Raw genomic sequence first — 23,006 nt, 5'->3', positions numbered from 1 at the left:
TACATAAAATGTAGAGTCTAAGTAATCTCATCATATATCATTGAATCCATAACACAATATCTAATAGTCTCAAAACAATGCTACTAAACATCAACATAAAACTAGCCTAACAGAGTTCAACCATGATAACAACAATGTATCTAGAAAAATGTAAATGAGGGCAGGCACTACAAAATCAGTAGAGGAAACTAAGTTATTACCTCAAGAAAAGATGACATACAATAACTTTATAAATCATAACGTCATTAATCAAAAAGACATAAATGACAAGCTTATCTAGGGAACATATGAAAATGGCTTATATAGTGTCAAAAAAGGATATGATATGATAATAAACTCACAAAGATGGGAAAAACTAAATCTACCCCTCAACTTATGCTAGGATTCAACATTTTTACCTAAGGCAGGGATCTTCTTATGTGCATCATCACAAAAATAATTTTTAACAACAAATAAATTTACAAAATGGGTTTTGAGGGACCATCCATATGCCCTTTGTGCAAAAATGATTTAGAAACAAAAAAATACGTTTTATATCAATGTTCATTCATGGAGGAAATATGACATTGGTTATGCAAAAAACTTAATTGGACATTAGTATTCCCAAAAAAATTAAAAATTTTTCTAACTGGTTGGCTAAATATAGAAAGGACCAACCTATATAAAAAAATTATGGAATATCTCCCCTTCAATTATGATATGAGAAATATGGAAAGAAAGGAACCAAAGAATATTTGACAATATAGAAATGGTGATCTAGTCCCTTCTCAACAAGGTAGAAGTGAGCATTTCAGAAGTTATGAACAATAATCTAAGAAATTCTATTAGGGAAGAAGGATCCTTTACAGATTGAGATGTTGAGATGAGTAAACATTGGAATAAGCTTATAAATCCCCAATAGTTTTCCCAAAGAAAAGTGCACAAGCAAGGGCATATTGCAAATGGATACCTCTCTTGGAAGGGTGGATTAAGTTAAACTTTGATGGAGCATCTCAAGGAAATCCTATCAAGGTGGAATTAGGATGTAAATTCAATCAGAGGATGAGAACTAGATTATTAAATGATCCAAATCACTAAAGGAAACCACAAATAACATAGCTGAACTAGATGGAAGGTCTAAAACTAAGCCTAGAAATGGGAATTCAAAATAAATAATTGAAGGGGATTCACAAATAATCCTCAATGCAATCTATAAATGTTAAACTCCCAACTAGAAAATAAACTCTAAACTAGAAGATGTCTTCAAGTACCTAGACATGTTTGAGGAAATAAGAATGCAAAACATATACCATGAAGGAAATAAAGAAGTAGACTCATTGGTAAACATGGGTGTTGATGGAAAGGATATACTCCTAAAAAATGAATGTAATACCTCAGAACATACCTTAACCTAATCTAATTCACAAAGGTAATAAATATAAAGAAACACCCAACCTTAGATATGCTAAGATTTTTCTAAATTGTTTATATGCTTTCTAAATTGGGTCTGAATTAGGTCTTTATCTTCCAGTTCTGGTATCACTATGTTAATTTAGTTTGATACCATTATTGTAAATAGGATGAACTATCCTTAGATAGTTTTAAATCTAGTAGCTCTTTGGAAGAAATATAATCAGCTGTAACTTTACCAAATGAAATAAATATCATGTTTCTGTTAGCAACTAGTTTCATCATGCTTTTTCTTTGTTCTCTTGATTTCGGATAAACTTCTTGTGATAAAATTGTAAAACTATAATTTGTCCTAGAGTAAATTTTAAAATGGCCAAAACAATAAAAATGGGAAATTGACACAAATCCACTGAAATGGTACTTATATGGGGGCTCTCTTTCTTCATCCAAATGATAATAAAGGGGAGAACTCTATAAATGAACTAAATTTTTTATAGGACAAGATGAATAACAAAGGGAAAAGGATTCCAAAATTTTTACCTTCGCACAAACCATTAAAAATCATACATAAAATGAACAAGAAACAATTGAACAAGGTTTGCTTTTGATCAAGTAATAATTAAGAAACACCCTGGATTGGAACATTACAACCTTTCGAGCAGTCATACTCCTCAAGCCAATTTGGATATCCAAAAAAATAAAATGACACAAAACAATCCAAAATAAATCAATAAAGTAATATGGCATCACAAATAAACATATCAATAATAACATATCAACATCAATAAACAATAAATTAAAACATAACAAGAGAATTCATATGGAAAATGAATAAAAAACCCTCAATAAAATTATGAACACTCGAAACTTCCCTAATCATAAATTGAAACAGGAAACTCTATTATCTTTCATTCACAAACCTTTTCAACACCATGGAGATATCATTCAATTTTTATTGTAAACTCCTCCAAACTCTCATGACTTTGTAAAAATAATCCAAAGTTTAATATAAAGGGAAAAGGATACTGGAGGTGGTAATAGTTAGGTAAATTAACACTTGAAACTTTTCAAAACTTAAAATGAACAACACTCTACTAAAGTGATAGAGGGGAATTAAAAAATTGGAAAATTCTTCAAGTCAATTTAGGCTAATATTATGGAAAGAATTCCATTATAGCCCTAACATCCAATTCAACAATTTTTATTAAAAAAATCATAAAATATGTCCTAAAAATCCTCTAACAAACAAACTTTTTCGCATAAGAGTTTTCCCAAACACTCTAGCTTTTGGCACAAACAAGATTGGTTTCAAAATGTTTCAAAATCCAGACAAATCAAACTCCTATCCCTAAGCTTCTTTAATAAACCATTATTATTTTATCTTAAAATAAGACCCTCAAAGTGGATTAATACCTATAATCAATCATCTTTATCTTTCTTAGTAATTTTTGCTCTATTCCTAAATCACTCAAAACAAGCATTAAAAGTCCAACTTAAAAAAAGATTACAAATTGTCATTAATACCACATTTAAATGTAAGGATTTTTTTATATTCAAATTAATCACTGAAATAAATACATTATATTAGCATCATTAAGTATTTATTTATTTAGACTAACAATATGCAATGAGTTTGGAGTTTCTGATTGACGCAAAGGTCAACAAGAGATCTAGACAATATGCACAACATGAAAGCCTCTAAGTTTTCATAAGGGAACCTATGAATGATATCAAACTCATTCTCACAAAAAAAAGGAAGAAGAAGAAGAAGGGAATGCTCTTCATTTATTTATGTAAACTAGGGTATACCCCTTTAATTCAATGTAATAATATATGACCTTTGTCTCGGGCAAGACTGGAGGCTACTAGTGCTTATTTGAACATAGACTATGAATCTCTTTTTTATTTTTAAATTTATATATGATAATGCCTTGACCATTTACCAATAAAAAATAATAATATTAATAAAAATTAAATGATATATTAACTATATTTAACCTAAAATGTATTTGTATTATCAAACTATAGTAAGAGGCTTGACATATTATTAATTGAATGAGGGGTATTTTTTTTTAAATATATAGTTATGCCTTAATTGGATATAATTAAATATTGGTGTAATTAAGAGAGACTCCATTTAAATTAGGTATTAAATAGACGATCATACTAAAGCTGGAAGAGTTGTTATATAGACTTCACATTAAAGATGTTCCTCTAATGAATAATGTTTTGCTACATGATGGTTACTAGTTGAATTTTAGAAAGAATGATAAACATATTAATAGGTTTAGTGAATAAGAGTATTTCATGGACCTTGAAAAACCATTGAACATAATTATCAACTTCAACCATTTAAAATCCAATAGAATAGAATTTGGTTATATAAACACAATTAAAATGTTGTATTATCTTGTATTTGAAATGTTAACTATATGTTATTAAACTAATCTCAATTGTATTTTAATATTAAAAGGGAAGTGACATTGTATTAATGGATTAGGAAGGGCATAGTTCCTATATATATTATTGTTGAACTTAGCATAAATAGACTTGAATAAATATGTAAATTTATTAACCAAATAAGATTAGTAACATTCTTAATTTCTTTTAATTGAAGTAATATGATCATAATGAGACAATAATTAGATGTATTTAAATATAATGTTAATATGATGTCGTATACGAATTTATTTTATTTAATTTAGCATTATTAATTTATTGGACAATTTTAGTTCTATATACCAATAAATCTTAGGAAAATAATTCAAAATTGAGGATGTAACTTAAATCAAACTAATATGAGCAAAAGAGAAATGTGATTCATAAACATAGTTTTCTTAAGTTAATGTTAAAATCATTATATGATAATTATTAATTAAATACATTAAGTGCATGGATAATATAAAAATAAAATAAAAATTAAATTATTGAGTTAATCTTTTAAGATTATAGCAAAATAAATGATTGCACTCATTCAAGTTTAAACTTAATATTGAGGGATTATTGATGTAGTTCCAATATCATAAAACAATAAATCTAAATTTGATACAAGATAAGTGTTTCAGAATAACATAGCTCTTCATTAAATTTTTTTTTGCAACTCTACTCTGCCTCTACAATGAAAACAAACACCTATTTATTACAAATCCAAAAATTACCATATTTTTGTGAAAAACAAAAATTTCCATTTTTGGTAATTTAAAAAAAATAATCCTATGAATCTCAAAATTTCCTAGGAAAAGCCCCCAACTAAGACAAGAGGAATTGCCAACTAATCAACGAAATCAAATATATGATTTCAAATTTATTACAAAAGAAAAATTCTAAAAAAAATGAAAAAAAACTAAAATCTAGTTTTAGAGGTCAAGATGAGTTTTCAGGCTGCCAAAAAAATGTTGAAACGCTCACATATCGAGCAAAGCTCAATCGACAATCCACATAACTCCTTCTAGTGCAACCACCTGTAAAATTTCAGCCAAAACCAACATCCAAGTCAAAAGTTATGAACCCTGGAAGTAAATCTCGGCTAAAACCCACATCTGAGTCAATAGCCTTGACCCGCGAATGCCCTTGCATCAATTATTATAATAAAATTTTAAATGGGGGAGATAGTATGCATGCACCTAGACACGTAATCTAGTGGAAATTATGGGGCAAGCCTTAGTGTATGACATTGATGTAAACATTGAATGATTATATGACTGCATAAGTTTTTCTTTAAAAAAAAAAAAAAGAATTTGTAGACTAAGTTCAAGGAATTTTATTAGATAAGTTTGGGTTCTTATGGTTGTTTTAGTGAAACTATCGTTGGGAACATTTTAATAGAAAATTCCTATATAGGTCAAGGCACAATGTATAACTAATTTATTACATGGGTTAAATAATTTGGTTTAGTATTATTTAAATTTAGAATTTCATTTTCACTTTCTTATTATGCCTAGACATTTAATGTTAATGTAAGGGTTTACAATAAAAAATATTAATGTTTTAAAGGGAAGAGTATTTTAATAAAACCATTACTAGTGGGCCAAATTAGTCAGAGGCTCTTTTAAAAGTCTGAATAAATTAGTGAGTTAAGATTTGATATAGTAATTATTGAGTAAATGTAATTGTTTACTTTTATTCAAACCAAGAGAAAATGGTTGAGTTTATGAGATTTTGGAAATTAATGAAATCATAATTTACTCAAGCTCATATTCAATTTCATTGAAATAAAGGAAGAAGTTGACTAAATAATGAAGTAAGATAGATATTATCCATTGGGATCATTAATATATTAGATTACAAGATATCAAAAATAGTTACAAATAAGAGGGGTTATCCTAATGTTTAGGTTTAGGACAACAATATATAAATAAAATATTAAGTGACTCTTATATCTTTAAGTTATGTTTGATTGATGAAGATGACATTGGGGGGATAAGAGGGTTATCTTTTGCAATAATACAAAGCTAATAATGATAAATTTAACATAGAAAAGGTTTAATATAATGACACGTTGAATTAAGATAGAAAATGAATGGATAATAATATATGAAATGGTAATTAAAATAACAAATAAAAGTAGATAAAAGTGTTATCATATCCCACATTAAGATTAACTTTTAGGATTCAAATACTCTGATTCATATAATCTTAGATCTAGTCACTTTTATAGGTCTCTTAAATTTTTATATTAAGACTTAATGCCTTACAATTTTACTCGAGTCTTTTAGATTTAGAATACAAACTTAATATTACCATATTAAGAATGAGACTTTAAAATTAGCAAGATTTGCCAAATAAAGATTTTATGACTAAACAAGCACTTTAATTTAATGGGTAAACTAAGAAGAAGATTATCATTTCTAAGGCCATATGTTAAAGGGATAAAGTACATATTATTTGACCAATAGGGTAACGAGAGGATTTTGATAGTTATCAAGGCCTAATACACTTATTATTATTTTAGATATATATTATACTATGGAGGTTTTCTAGAATGACTATTTTATGAATTTAAATGTTTAAGATCTAATAGGAATTAAACATGTGAATATTATGAAATAATTCCCCTTCTTGGACATAGATCCAAATTTAGTTTTATGGGTAAAGTTGTTACACCTCCAAATAGTAATGAATTTGTAGGCTATGAGTATGATTAAATAAATGATGATAACCTTCTAACATGAGATTATTAATGTCCTACTAAAATACAATCTTCTCATTATATAGAGTTGTATGAGGAAATAACTCTAATATAATATTGGAATTCAATTAATTCCATTCATATTTGTGAACAAAATGTAGATGGTAGTTGTGATGATGCAATAGTAAAGTTATTTAGTTAATTGGGAGTTCAAATCCTATTGTAAATTATTGTGTAGGTTTGTCCATCATTGGCTTTATTATTTAATAGTGTTGTTTCAATAATATTAAAATTATCATTAATATCTAAGTATAATGGTAAGAAGGACCCACATGATATAAGACAATAACAATGGAATTATATATCATGTACACTTAGATCTATCCTTGTTATTATTAGATTTACCTAACCTATAACTTTGAAATCATAAAAGGTGAAGGAAGTAATACAAATTGATTTAAATAGCTAAGGAAATGACACTTAACATGTCTCTAAAGTCTTCAACATAGTGGCAAAGAGATTTCATCAATAGATACAATTGAGCCAAGTTATTTACTCCTAGAGTGGGGTATTCAGATCTCTAAACAAATGCAATCATTACGACAAAGGTAAATGCCTAGGTTGAAGATATCAAAACCATAAAGAGAAACCAAAACCAAACACTCACATTGGGGTGTTTTAATTTTTTTTTAACATGTAACCCTCAAGAATTGGAGGGTACCAATAGGATTTATAGAACATACCCACCCCATTTTATGTTATTACTATAGGCCATGGAAGATGTTTATTAGGGAAGTTAAGTAGGATTGTATGGATGTTATAATGGTCTTCCTAGTATGGCATTGTAGATTCTTCTCTCATCTTATTCTAGGGGTGTGTAGAATAGATTCTTATCATATTTATGCATAAATTAGACCACCAATTTTTTATGAAAATAAAGTCCACCATTAATGACAAGTGTGGTTGAAAGAAACCACCATTTCCATTTTCCCCCTTTCCCTTCAGTATCCTTGGTAAGGCCACTACATGCTTGTAATGTGAAAGTTTTTTTCTATAATATGAAGACTATTAAGTAATGTGAATTAATTTGGTCCTTTTTTTATTACTCTTTTACTTTTCTTGTATTGCCAACAATGTGTAACACAAATTTAGGCTACGAAGAAAAGTTTCATTTTGATGGTCCTATTTTGCCTCAGGGACATGTTTTATTGGTTTCAATTAAGGTTTTACTAATGTGACCATTGTTAAATTTTTTTTAGCTATGAAATTGTTTGTCTTTTTTTAACATTGGATTTAAGTTTACTTTTGAGGCATTTTCTAGTAAAATTTGTTGGAAACATGTGTTGTGATGTGATATGTGTAAATGGCCATAACCAAGAAGGATTCCCAACAAATCTTGCAAGGAGTAGAGTGTGGGGGAATATATTTTGGGGTTAATAGATGAAACCCCTTCATCATCACCCTTTTCTATGTCTCAAATATTATGTATAATCAATTACATAGAATCATCTTAGCAAGTGTTGTATTAATGCTCAAACTCAATAAGGTAATGGATAAAGATTATGTAGTAATATGTTGGTAATATGATTGAAAAGATCATTATTGAAGAAAAGAGATTGTTGCAAAGAAGGAGATTGTTGATAAAGAATTTTTTTAATCATTGTTTTGTCACTAATGTCGAACCTACTATTTGTTGGAATGACAATTTCTTATAAGATCCAAGTACTATCACTTAGTTGATTGATGAAGAGGATTTAATCAACATGATGTAACAAAAGTACCTAAGGGAAAGGTTGAGTTATGGTTTTGTAATGAGGTACAAGGATTAGTTAAGACAATGGTAAAATGATGTATTGATAGTATACTTGAAAATAAAGATGTTGGCCACACTTAGAAACACTGGAAGAATAATTTGTAACAAGGTTGGCTACAAGGCTTAACTAAGTTCATTAGTGAGTGCCATGCAAGCTAGTTCGAGCTGAGAAAATTTTTAGTTAGTGTCGAGCAAATGCAAAATCTAGTGTGTGCCGAGTGGTATAGAAGGAGCTGAGCATGTTCAGGTGCCGAGAAAACTTTAGGTGTCGAGTATCAAAAAAACCTAGTGGATGTTGAGTGAATCCATAGTAGGTGTCAAGCATCAATAAAATGTAGTTGGTGCTGAGTAACATAGTATGTGTTGAGCACCAGAATTTTAATAGTGTCGAGCTACTACATTATGTGAAAAGTCAAAGATTTACCAAATCTAAGCAGAAAAGGTTGTTACCTTGAATTTTGTGAACTAGATGGAGGATAAGGATGATGATTTGGAGGCATAGAATTTTAGGTAAACCATTTTTGGGTGAATTTAGGAGGATTATTCATAATGTTTCTAGAAGAAACAAGATATGGATTTGATTCAATGAATCCTACCTAATCCATTTGAACTAAAATTAAAGGAGGCAAGAATCAAGTGAGAAAAGAAATTATAGACTTCTATTTAAGGAGTCACAGGCCAAGAAGCTAGAGCTGTTGGTGTGACAAATTATGAAGTGGTTGAAGTGTATCAAGGTGAAGAAAGAATAGAGCATAGAGAATCTTCTTCGATAAGTGATCATATAGGAGATTGCATTGGTATATTGAGCATGGAGACTCAAGAAGACAAAGCTTGAAAGGAGGACAAGCTATCAGAGCTGTAGAGATTGAAAGCCAAACAATGTTATGAATTGAACAAAGATCTAAAATCTGCAAGTTAAGTTGTGAGTTGTATCAGGTCAAAAGCCCTTGTTGTTACTTTTTAACAATTGTGTCAGCTAGGGTAAAATCCTATAAACTTAGGTTGGTTTAACAAACATTTTTAAATCCTTTACAGGGTGGCATTCCAAGTGAATGTTCTAAAATCCTCTAAACAGGCCCACTTCTAAGAGGGTAATTAAATCCTTTAACTAGATCACATTTAACAGTGTGTTGTAGCCTTTAATAGGGCATGCCTTTCATAGGGCATTAGTTTAAAAGAGTGAGACTTGAGTGGCACGTTACTGGTGGTTTTTCCCAAATTGGGTTTCCACATAAATCATTGTGTTATGTGTTGATTCTTCATGTGTTACTCTTACATGTTGATTTTCAATAACTTGCTAAGTAGGAAAGTTTAAGCTTGGATGAATGAAAAATTTAATGGACTCACTTGATAAAAAGTTTTATTAGGAAATTTGGACCTTGAATAAATAATTCACTCCCCCCCTCAGTTATTCTAAAGCATTTCTAACAATTGGTATCAGAGCCATCTGTTGAATTAGTTTCAAGGTACTAGAAGTAGGAAGATAGATGTCCAAGAGAGAAGTTCCCAAGCTTAACAGAGATAACTTCACTGTATGGAAAATTTTAATGAAGCTGCATCTTAGATCAATAAGTGATCATGCACAAACCTCAATTGAAGTAGAACATGTTGACCTAGCTATACCCACTGCAAAAGATATGAAGAAAAAGAAGGAGCACAATCAAGCAATGTTGGAGATTGTCTTTGCCCTCAACTATGCTGAATTTGATGACATCAAGGGATGTAATTCTACATTAAAAATGTGGAAAGCCTTGACTAATATTTATGGAGGAGATAAGAATGTTCAAAGAGAAAAAATAGAAAGCCTCATAGGAAAGTTTGATGACATAAAAATGGAGGAGGGTAAGAATGCTACTCAATATGCCTCTAGAATGAAAGAAGTAGTAAGTGCAATAAGAAGTTTGGGTGGTCATTTAGAGGATGAAACTATTAATAGTAAATTCTTAAGAACCTTTCTCCCCATCTATGTTATTAGAGTTTCAGCCATCTAGGCATTAAGATGTGTACCAAGAAACACACTAACCTTTGAAGGGATAGTAGGAAGACTTACTGCTTTTGATTTGTCCAACTTTGATAACTATAGACTTGAGAATCTCGAATCTACTTTCAAGGCCAAGTTGACATTAAAAGACACTAAGGAAGTGAAACCAAAGAAGAAAAAGAAAAAGACAAAATATGCATCTACTGACATCAACACAGATGAAGAAGATGTGGAACAATTGGAAGCATTACTAGCCAAAAGATTTCATAGAGGAAAAGGAAAATTCAAAGGTAAGTTGCCTATCATATGTTTTAATTGCAATGAAGTAGGACATATTGCTACAAGATGCACTCAGAAGAAGAACTATAGAGAAGGAAACAAGTACAAAAACAAAAGAGAAGATGATAGCAGAGATTGCAAGAATAAAGACAAAAAGTGCTACATTGCTAAAGAAGATGATTCTGATGATAATGGTGATGAGGTAGTCTATGTAGCCATGAAGGATGAATCAGATGAAGATGAGGCAACAACACTGGTAACCTATGTGAACAAAAATGACAAATGGATCATAGACAGTGGATGTTCACATCATATGATAGGAGACAAAAGTAAGTTTATTACCTTTACTCAATATGATGGAAACAATGTTAGATTTAGGAATGATGTTCCATATCAAATCAAAGGAAAAGGTTCTATTAAACTTATAGAGAAAATTTCATGTGATAATGCATAGTATGTTGAATGATTGAACTATAATATGTTGTGTCACAACTAGGTAATATAGGTTGCAAAGTAGAATTTGGAAACAGAACTACCAAAATCTATGATACTAATGGAAATTTGATAGGAAAAGGTGAACAAACTAGGAGTAATTTGTTTCACCTAGATATGGAAGATGCAACTTATCTCATTGTAAAACTTTATGATGTGTGGCTATGGCATAGAAGGTTGTGTCATGTTAACTTTGATAATCTGATTAATATCAGCAAAATGAAGAAAGTCAGAGGTTTGCCAAAGCTAAAAAAACCTGAAAATACAACGTGCAAACAATGTCAATTAGGGAAGATGACCAAGTCAAGTTAGTCCATATAGACTTATGTGGTCCAATATAAGTGAAAAGCTACCAAGGAGATAGATACATAATGTTGTTTGTAGATAACTACTCCAGGATGATGATTGCCATGTTCCTAAAACAAAAATATGATGCATTTCAAATGTTCAAGTGGTATTTGGATAGGGTTGAGAAATAAATAAGAAAGAATTTGAAGTGCCTAAGATCAGATAGAGGAGGAGAGTTCACATCGAAAGAATTTGAGACATTTTGCAATGACAAAGGAATTAAAAGATAAACATCAGCACCAAGAACTCTCCCACAAAATGGCATTGCAAAAAGAAGAAATAGATTAGTGATAGGATGTGCTAGAACATTAATGATGGAGAAAAATGTTTCTCTGAAGTGCTAGAGAGAAGATGTAAGTATTGCTATGTATACTCTAAATCAAGTACAAGTCAAGAAAAGTACAAATGCAACACCTTTTGAATTATGGTATGGTCACTCACCCAATGTAAAACATGTGAAAGTATTTGGTTGTAAATGCTATCTTTTTAATGATACTAGAAATGAAAAGTTTGATTGAAAGAGTGATGAAGGTATATTCCTTAGATACTCCACTAGAAGAAAAACATATAAGTGTTTGAATACTAACACTAACAAGATTGTGAAGAGTACAAATGTAAATATTGAAGAGCATGCAGAAGCTCAAGTTGGTAAAATCAAGAAACTAAAAGAGTATAGATCTTTTGTATATTTCTATGAAGGAATGCCTATTGAAGAAGATGGTGCCAATTAGGTTGGGATTCAACAACAAGTTTTAGTATCAGCTAAGTCATAGCCAGTGAATGCTGAGCTACATTCAAAAGGTGAGTTGCAGAATGAAAATAATGCACATTCTAACTCAAAAGTTAGTACACATGAGAGAGATGATAAAATACTAGAAAGAGGTGTGCATAGTGACTCTGAAGCTAAAAGATAAAACATGGAAAGAAGGATAGAACTAAGACTATCCAAGTATGGGAGAAGACATCACCTTGCAGAACAAATCATTGGTGACAAGGAAGCTAGACCAATGACAAGGAACAAACTAAGAAATGAATCATGTCTGATGAGCAAGATTGAACCTAAAATAGTGCAAGATGCACTACAAGATGATGACTAGTATAAAGCTATGCAAGAAGAAATAGATTAGATAAGGAAGAACAAAACTTGGACCTTAGTTCCAAGACTAGTTGATAAGAATTTGATTGGTACAAAATGGGTGTTTAGGAACAAGCTTGATGAGAATGGTGAGTTCACAAGAAATAAGGCTAGATTAGTCTACAAAGAATATGCGCAAGAAGAAGGACTGGACTATGGGGAAACATTTTCCGCTGTTGCAAGAATGGAAGGAGTAAGAACACTACTTGCATATGCTACCTACAAAGGTTTCAAAGTTTACCAAATGGATGTAAAGCCTACTTTTTTGAATGGTATACTAGAAGAGGAAGTCTACATAGAACAACCAAAGAGATTTTTTGATAACAACAGAAAGGATATGGTTCAAAAACTACACAAAGCACTCTATGGTTTGAAGCAAGCACCTAGAGCATGGTATGAGAGACTGCACAAATATCTTGTGAAGTTAGAATTTGAGAGAAAAGATGACAATAACAACCTATATATCAAGGCAAAAAGAGGTAAATAAATTCTAATATCCGAGATCTTTGTTGATGACATAATATTTGGAGGAAAAGATGCCCCGTGCAAAGATTTTGTTAATTAGATGAAACATGAGTTTGAGATGTCAATGTTTGGAGAAATCAAATTTTTTGTTGGATTGCAAGTACATCAAATAAAGCATGGTATATTTGTGACCCGATCAAAATATACCAAGGAGACACTCAAAACATTTGGCTTAGAAGATTCAAAACTACCTAGTACACCAATGGTAACATGACATAAGCTATCTAAGAATGATGAATCAGCTGAAGTGAATCAACCACTATATAGATCAATGATTAGAAAGTTGCAGTACATTGTGCATAGAAGACTAGACATTGCATTAACAGTTGGACTAGTGGTAAGATTTTTTGCAAATCCAAGAGAAAATCATCTTATGATAGTGAAAAGAATATTGAGGTACTTAAAAGGAACTGATGACTTTGGCTTATACTACAAGAAAAGTGAAAATTTTGAGTTGAAAGCCTATACTGATGTAGACTGGGGAGGTAATGTTGATGATAGAAAGAGCACCAGTGGAGGAGCACTTTTCTTAGGTAAAATATTGGTTACTTGGACCAGTAAAAAGAAAAGTTGTACCTCACAACCCATAGCAGAAGTTGAGTATGTTGTTGCTGTTATCAACTGCACTAATTTTGTATGGATCAAACATCTACTAAAAGGTATGAAGGAAGAGGTAACTGAACCTATGATACTCTATTGTGATAACAAAAGTTCCATCAACATATCAAATAATCCTATGATGCATGCCAAAACAAAGCATAGTGCAATTAAGTATCACTGTGTAAGAGAATTGGAGGAAGACAAGCAAGTGAGAATGGAATATGTCAGTTCAAAGGAACAAATTGCTGACATCTTCACAAAAGCATTACCTAAAGATACATTTGAATATCTTGGAGGTAAGTTAGGGGTGATACCCCTATCTAAGGCTATTTGAGAAAATAGCAAAAATTGCCCTACATCAAATGAATTGATTGTTGAAATATTGTAAATTGATGCAAAAGATACTTACTTTAGGATTTCTGACTGAAGTAATGAAAGTGCTGAAGTTCCAAATCAGTCACAAAGCAAGGTGATAGAGGAACAAATTGGAAGTTCCAAAAGATGCTATACTTGCATAATAAGATGCTAAAATAATATGTCTTTGGCATTGTTGTCAAAGAGGGAGAAGTATCAAGAAACTGATCAAATCTACAAGATCAAATGGATAGAGGGAGAAGTAGATGATACTAGAATAGCAAAACATGATCAATGCATACAAAAGATGGAGAAATAATGTAAAGAGGGAGTCAAGAGCAGTACAAGATCAAAGTGAACAGTGGTAAGCCATAGAAAAGAGGGAGAAAAAGGATGTTTAGGAAGATATAGCAGAAAGGAAAGAAAAAGGAAACAATAGCTAAGAGGGAGAACTAGAAGTAAAGTAATCAGGATAACAAATTAGAGAGGGAGATGTGAAAATTGATGAAGTAGAAGTAAACTAATTAGGATAACAAATTAGAGAAGGAGATGTGAACACTAATGGTAACAAATTTTTCTTTTTGGCATTTGATTTACTATTTTAACCTAGTTAGCATTTTGATAACTTGGTTGATTAGTTTTATTTTCCATTAATGCCAAAGAGGGAGATTGTTGGTAATTTGATTGAAAAGATCATTATTGAAGAAGAGAGACTATTGCAAAGAAGGAGATTGTTGATAAAGAATGTTTTAAATCATTTTTTTGTCACTAGTGTCAAACCTACTATTTGCTAGAATGACAATTGCTCATAAGATCCAAGTACTATCACTTAGTTGATTGATAAAGAGGGTTTAATCAACAAGATGTAAAAAAAGTACCTAAGGGAAAGGTTGAGTTATGGTTTTGTAGTGAAGTAGAAGGATCAATTAAGAGAATGGTAAAATGATGTATTGATAGTATACTTGAAAATACATATGTTGGCCACACTTAGAAATACTAGAAGAATAAGTTGTAACAAGGTTGTCTACAAGGCTTAACTAAGTTCATTAGTGAGTGTCGAGCAAGCTAGTTTGAGCCGATCATATTTTTTAGTTAGTGTTGAGCAAATGCAAAATCTAGTGTGTGCTAAGTGATACAAAAGGATCCAAGCATGTTCAGATGTTGAGAAAACTTTAGGTGTTGAGCATCATAAAAATCTAGTGGATGCTGAGTGAATCCATAGTAGGTGCTAAGCATCAGTAAAACGTAGTTGGTGCCAAGTAACACAGTATGTGCCAAGCACCAAAATTTCAATAGTGCTGAGCTACTACATTATGTGAAAAGTCAAAGATTTTCCAAATCTAAGTTGAGAAGGTTGTTACCTTGAATTTTGTAAACCAGATGGAGGATAAGGATGATGAGTTGGAGGCATGAATTTTAGGTAAACTATTTTTGGGTGAATTCAGGAGGATTCTTCATGATGTTTCTAGAGGAAAAAAGATATGGGTTAGATTCAATGGATTTGAACTAAAATTAAAGGAGGGAAGAATCAATAGGAAAAGAAATTCTTGAATTCTATTTAAGGAGTCATAGGCCAAGAAGCTAGAGTTGTTGGTGTGCCAAATTGTGAAGTGGTTGAAGGGTGTTAAGGAGAAGGCATCAAGGTGAAGAAAGAATAGAGCACAGAGACTCTTCTTCAATAAGTTGTCATATAGGAGATTGCACTAGATTGAGCATGGAGACTCAAGGAGACCAAGCTTGAAAGGAGGACAAGCTATTAGAGCTACAGAGACTGAAATCCAAACAATGTTATGAGTTGAACAAAGATTTGAAATCTGCAAGATAAGTTGTGAGTTGTATAAGGTCAAAAGCCCTTGTTGTTACTCTCTAACAATTGTGTCAGCTAGGGTAAAACCCTATGGACTTAGGTTGGTTTAACAACCATTTGTAAATCCTTTAATAGGGTGGCATTCCAAGTGAATGTTCTTAAGTCCTCTAACCAAGCCCACTTCTAAGAGGGTGGCTAAATCCTTTAACAGGGTAGGCCTTTCATAGGGCACCACTTCAGAAGAGTGAGAATTGAGTAGCATGTTATTGGTGGTTTTTCCCAAATTGGGTTTCCATGTAAATCACTATGTTATGTGTTGATTCTTCATGTGTTACTCTTACATGTTGATTTTCAGTAACTTGCTAAGTAGAAAAGTTTAAGCTTGGATGAGTGAACAATTTAATGGGCTCACTTTACTTGATAAAACATTTTATTAGGACATTTGGACCTTGAATAATTGATTCACCCCCCCTCTCAGTTATTCTAAAGCATTTCTAATAGTAATAATGAGTTTTTTACAATGATAGACATATTCTAAGTTTGAACCAAGAAAATTATCATGCAATGAAACTTTGATAAGTATGACTTATTTGCATCTTGAATAAGGTTCATATTTTTATTGCATTATATTTCGAGCTTTATTAGGTCCTTTGTATGATATAAATTTAACATCAAATCCATTATAAACCTTGGGATTTAAGAGATTATTAACATGTGTGACTATTAAAAATGAGGAATTGTGTAAAGGTTACTACCTATTAATATCCAACTTTTAAAATTATAGTATGAATGTATATATGATTGCTAACTAAAATTTCTCACAAATTAAGTTGCATTTCAATTAAATATGGGTGAGAACCTAGATTGAGGTGTACATTTTGAAACTATGGCTAACTTAAAAGAGAAGTCAAAAGTATGGGGGAGGAGGTTGTAAGAATCCTCCTCTTATACACCTAATAAAACCTCAACCTTATGAATATGTCCCTTGTTAGAGGGTTGGTTATGTGGGATGTGATGTTTCATTATGAGATAAGTTATGGCTTTCCTTGGGAATATTGCTATAATCACATATTGTTTCTCCATGTAAAAAATAAATTTTGATAACCCCTAGATTTTCACCTCATTTCATAATTTTCCATTTTATTATATTAGGTCAATGTTAAAAATTTAGAATCTATCTATCAAGACCTTGATTGGTTGCTACTTTAAACTATGTTGAAGATATCATGATACTGCATGCTTACTTAGGGATAATCAAATTGGTTAGTTATTAGGGTAGCACAATTTGATATTTACCTTTATGAGGATTGTTAGAAATTTGTATATGTAATTAGTATAAAAATGTGAATTTCTTATAGGAAAACTTAATGTTATGTGTTAAAAGTGAATTATTGAGCTAATAACTTAATGTGAATGTTGTGTTGAAAGATGCAAAATTTCTATGTTATGATGAGTCTTAATTGACTAGATATAAATGGGAATTAGGTGTTGTATGTTTTATTTTCATTTCTTTAGATACTCTATGAGCTTATAATTGATAGATTTAGATGATAAGGATAATGGAAAACTTGAGTTGAGGATTTTATGGCTTGAGCATAATTGAAAAAATGAATTGTGAAAAGTAATTGTTAATTGATGTGTATTATATTTGCATCCTAATTTACTAACTTAAGTTATTTTATGGTGATGGGACTTATCTTAATATGCTTTATTCCATGATGTATCATACTTTGCATTACATATTAAAGAATATCAATGAATGTGAATATGTGATGTTAAGTTATGTGATGAAGCAAATGCAAGTTCACATGTTTATTATTTTGTCATGGATATTGAGATATGTGAGCATGATGTCTATGTTACCATGTGCATTTATGTTATGCATACTTCATATTGGACTATTGATATTTTTCATGAGTGTGCATGTAGTATCACCATGGAGATTTTGGAGAACCTTTTCTAGGTGAAATGTTTTGAAATCCCTTATGAAGCCAAGGTTAAACCTAGGGAGGGACATGAACTAATTGTAATTGTATTTTTATTTGAAAAATTGTGTTGGAGTAAATTATGTAATTGTTAAATGTAAATAGGGAATATCCTTGTTGGCATGTCTAGTGTTTACGAAGTGATGTGTTCAATGTGGTGTTAATTGACACATGCATTGTGATGTGGCATGCCAAGTGAGTTGGATAGGTAGTAGAGTGACCCTTGAGTAACCATGAAGGGACCCTCGGTGATATTTCTTATTTAAGGAGCCAAGATAATTGTCTCATCACCCAGTTTTGTAGGTCAACTCTTGGTATACTTTTGGAGCATAAAAAGTGACTATAGGGGGTATTTTAGGCTTAAAAAAACTTGGACCATGGGTGTACTATGGGTTAGGGGGTAATTCTAGGAAAATTGAGCTTCCCAAAACTTAATTATGACACTTCAAAAATTCCTTGAAAAGGGAGATAATTTTAGGTTTAGAACAAGTGTTCCTTTTTACAAGATGATGCAGGGAGCTCCCCTTAATACCATAAACTCATAACATAAACATAGAAATACTAGAAAATGCGAGAACAAAATATGGACTTCTTATTTGTACCACAAATGTGGAATTACAAAATTCATAAGTACAATATGCTAACCCACATGGGCACCTTCATTACAACAATCTGCAAGACAAGCTACCAACTATCACCCAGAGCTATCCTAGACAATGTTCAACCCTTTCTTAAATAGGCAATTTTATGTCACCCGGGAAGGTTCTAGATGCTCAAAATACCTAGGACCAAAAGACCCTTACAATATACATAGAGTTGGCCAAATACATCTTTGACACATTATTTTAGAAATTTTAGTAGCCCAACTTTTGAAGGCTATAACTCATGAACCATTGCTTTGATTCGTTATTATAACCACTTTTAAAAAATTCCAGCTCTTGATCTATAGGCTCAGGCACTCTAATGCCTCCAACAGTGAGCTTGAAGATTTTTCAGCAAATTTTTCCACCAAAAATTTGCAATATCTTCTTTGATACTTATGCTTGAGCAATGAAATTTTTATGGCTTCCAACTCTAAAATGAACCTTCCTATAGAAAATGAGAACATTCTGAGCTCATACGAAAAACTTACTAAAAATAGAAAGTTCCCATAAATACTAACCACCCTGTCTACTAGTCCTTATTAAAATAGAAAAGATTGAAATACAAATATTTTTGGAGTGATGCAAAATTACTCTTACACCTAGGATGCTCCTGCATCACAATATTAGGAAATCTACCCCCATAATGAGGAGACAATGGTGGAGGAGAACCACTTATGAGATCTTCCATCATGATGAGTGGTAGGTTAGAGTAGTTAGGAGTCTTCTTAGATAAGTTTTTGAAAAAATGGTAGGCTAATGTTCACTCTCTAATTTTGGAGACCACTAGTAGAGTTAGTAGAAGTTAGGCATATTGGATATTTTGGCTAAGGAAAGAAGGAGAACATAGGAAGGAAGGAGATGAAGTTTAGTAGGAAAGAGGGATCTCAAATAAGCCTTGTGCAAGATTGGAAATAATGTTGGTACCCATGTCTTGTGAATCCATGTTTATGTAAAATGTTGTATTAAATGATTGTTCATGACGTGTTACATTATTTGGTGTAGTGCTACAAGTTTTTGTATTGGAGATATATTTTTGTGATATTATTGGTGTTGTGTAGTGTCTATGGTATCTATGTGTGCTTCTTGATATTTTCTTTGATTTTTCTATTATGAATGTAAGTTACAAGGTGAGCCTCACCCTTGGGAGGGAAGAGAACCTTGTTGGGTGAAGGGTGTATGGGGAATGCAATTGGTGGAGAGTATCTTCTTATGAAGGAGAGAGATGTCATTGTTAGAATGATTTTAGAATAATTGAGAGGGGGGGTGGGGAGGTGAATTAGTTATCCTCAAGTCCAGATGTTCCAAATAAACTTTTAATAAATTTTATTATAACTTGGATTTATTCATTAATCCACTCGGTCTCTATATTAGCTTAATAGTAACAATAATATGTAGTTCACTAGTTCAATATAAAATGACTTGTAGAATGTAAACATCTCAAGCAAAATTCACACAAGTATAATACTAGGATTTAATGTGGAAACCTAATTTGGGAAAAACCACTAGTAACATGCAACCACTATCAATCATCCATCTATCACCTTTGATCACATATGAAATAAGTGCACTTTTCTCATCTTCATCAGAATCATCTTTCATTGCAACATAAACAACTTCTTCATCATGACTATCAGAATCAATATCAGTCTCTTCTTCAACAATGTAACCATATTTCTTACCTTTTCCCTTGTAATTTTTCTATCCTTTGTTGTGTCTTCCATCTATTCTTCCTCAGTACTTGTTGTCTTTCATTTTATCCTTATCAATCCTATCAAGATGTCTTGTAGCAATATGAATAAATTTCTAGGGGCTTGTTTCAATCCATATAGTGCTTTGTGTAGTTTACATACCATATTCCTCTTGCTTGGATCAACAAATCCTTTAGGTTTTTCAATGTAGACTTCTTCCTCCAGTATTCCATTTAGAAATGCCAATTCAACATCCATTTGGAGCACTTTAAATCCTTTGAAAGTGACATCTGCAACCAAAGTTATCACTCCTTCTAATCTTACAACTAGGGAAAATGTCTCCCCATAGTCAATTACTTCTTCCTATGTATATCCCTTGCAAAGTATTCTTGCTTTGTTTCTTGTGACTTCACCTTTCTCATTTAGCTTGTTTTTGAATACCCACTTTATACCAATATCATTCTTTTCCTTAGGTCTAGGTACCAATGTCCAGGTCTTAGTTTTCTCTATTTTCTCAATCTCCTCATTCATTACTTGAATCCAATCTTCATTATTCAAAGCATCCTTCACTATTTTAGGCTTAAATTCACATAGTAATCATGTCTAGTTTCTCAACTTATTCCTTATTGTGACTCCTAAATCTTTGTCTCCAATGATTTAATCTAGTGTATGATTTCTTCTTACATACTTTTCTAGAGTAGGCTTTGGTCTTCTTACTTCTTATTATTTCTCTTCAGGTTCATTTTGTAGATTAACCTTTGGTATCACTTCTTGTATTTGGTTGTTTGGAAATCACTTCCTGATGCTCAGATTCAACCACCTAATGCTTGATAGTCTACTATTTTAACTCAACATTAACCAATTGTTGTTTCTCAACAAATTTCTTTTCAAGCTTAGGTAGGTTAGTTGGCTCTCTCTCATAGACATATTAAAAATTCCTATAGTCTAGAAGTTCCTTCTTGCATTCAACTTCAATTTTTTCTATATATTCATCAACTCTAACATTTGTACTTTCCACAACTTTTTTAGTGTTAAAATTCAAACATTTATATGCTTTTCTTTTAGTGGAATATCTTAGGAATATGCCTTCGTCACTTTTAGAATCAAGTTTTCCATGTCTATTATTTTTCAATATATAATATTTACTTCCATATACTTTGAAATACTTCACATTAGGTGTGTATCCATACCATAACTCAAAAGGTGTAACATTTGTACTTTTGTTGTCTTGTACTTGGTTCAAAGTATAAACAATTATACTTGCAACTTCTCTCTAGTAATTTTGTGAAACATTCTTCTACATCATCAATGTCCTAGCATTGTCCATGATTGATCTATTCCTCCTTTTAGCTATACCATTATGTGGAGTGGTCCTTGGTGTTGACATTTTTCTCTTGATTCCCTTATTATTGAAAAATATGTTGAATTCCTTAGATATAAATTCACCTCCTTTGTTAGATCTCAAAAACTTTAAGCTTTTACCTGTTTTCTTTTCAACTCTATTCAAATACCACTTGAACATTTGAGATGCATTATATTTTTCTTTTAGAAACATCATAGTCATCATTTTGGAGTAATTATCAACAAATATTATGAAAAATTTATCACCAAAGTAGCTTTGCACTTCAATACATCCACAATGGGTAGTATGAATCAACTCAAATATATCATTAGATGAATAGGTCTTGCTCTTGAAAATAGACTTTTTCATTTTACCCAATTGACATATATTACACATTACTTTTAAACTTCTTCAATTATGTTAATCCTCTTACTCTTTTCATCTTTCTAGTGCTTACCAAATTATCAAAATTCACACAACACAGCCTCTTATACCATAACCAAATGTCTTCATATTGTGAAAATAATCATGAATCATCAGACAGGTCTAGGTAGAACAAGTTACCTATTGTTTGTTCTCCACTTCTAACAAGTTCTCCAAAACTATCATAGATATTAGCCTTCTTCTATTGAAACTCAATTCCATAACTTGAACTATTCAACTGTGAAACACTCAATATATTGTAATTTAATCCTTCAACCCAATAAGTATCATCACATATGATCTTATTAGTTAATCTTATTGATCCCTTATATTTCACAAGACATGGTAAATCATTACCAAACTTACCATAACTTTGTATATAATTTTCTTGTTGGAAATATAGAAGTAACCAAGAGGCGGGGTGAATTAGTTACCACTAAAACAAATCCCAGATCCCTTAGATGTCAACAATAAACTTTAGACTAAGAAAACTGATTACTACTGTTACTTGGTAAACACATAGAAAATGTTGTCACTCAGTAAATGCAAAGTGTGAATTACTTTTAGTAGATCTTAAAAAATTAACAATAATTAACTTGCAAGCATATGAGAAATAACATGAACACAGGAGACACCAAGATTTAATGTGGAAACCCAATTTGGAAAAAAACCACCAATGTAACTAATTACTATTTTTCACTCTTCTAAAGTGAGCCCTGTTTGGAGCCAACCCTGTTAAAGGTTACAAAATACACTGTTAGGTGTGATCCTATTAGGGGATTTAATCACCCTACTAGGAGTGGCCTTGCAAGAGGTCTTAAAATAACTCAATGGAATTTCCACCTTGTTAAAGGATTTACAAATGGTTGTTAAAACAACTTTGTTAAGATATTTTAGATCACTGCTACAATGGTTAGAGAGTAACAATGAAATGACCTGATTGTGATGCAACTAAATTGTTGAACGTAGATCTCTTTTCTATTTAAACTTGATCCTTCTTGATTGAATATTACTTTTCTACTCCACAAGGATACTTGCTTATCCTTCATGTTTTCTTCCTCTCTTTTCTTTTC

Source organism: Cupressus sempervirens, chromosome 11 (genome assembly GCF_028749045.1).
Source record: "Cupressus sempervirens isolate cs-2001-9-10 chromosome 11, ASM2874904v1, whole genome shotgun sequence".
Taxonomy (NCBI): domain Eukaryota; kingdom Viridiplantae; phylum Streptophyta; class Pinopsida; order Cupressales; family Cupressaceae; genus Cupressus; species Cupressus sempervirens.
Note: the sequence above shows the minus strand (reverse complement) of the source record.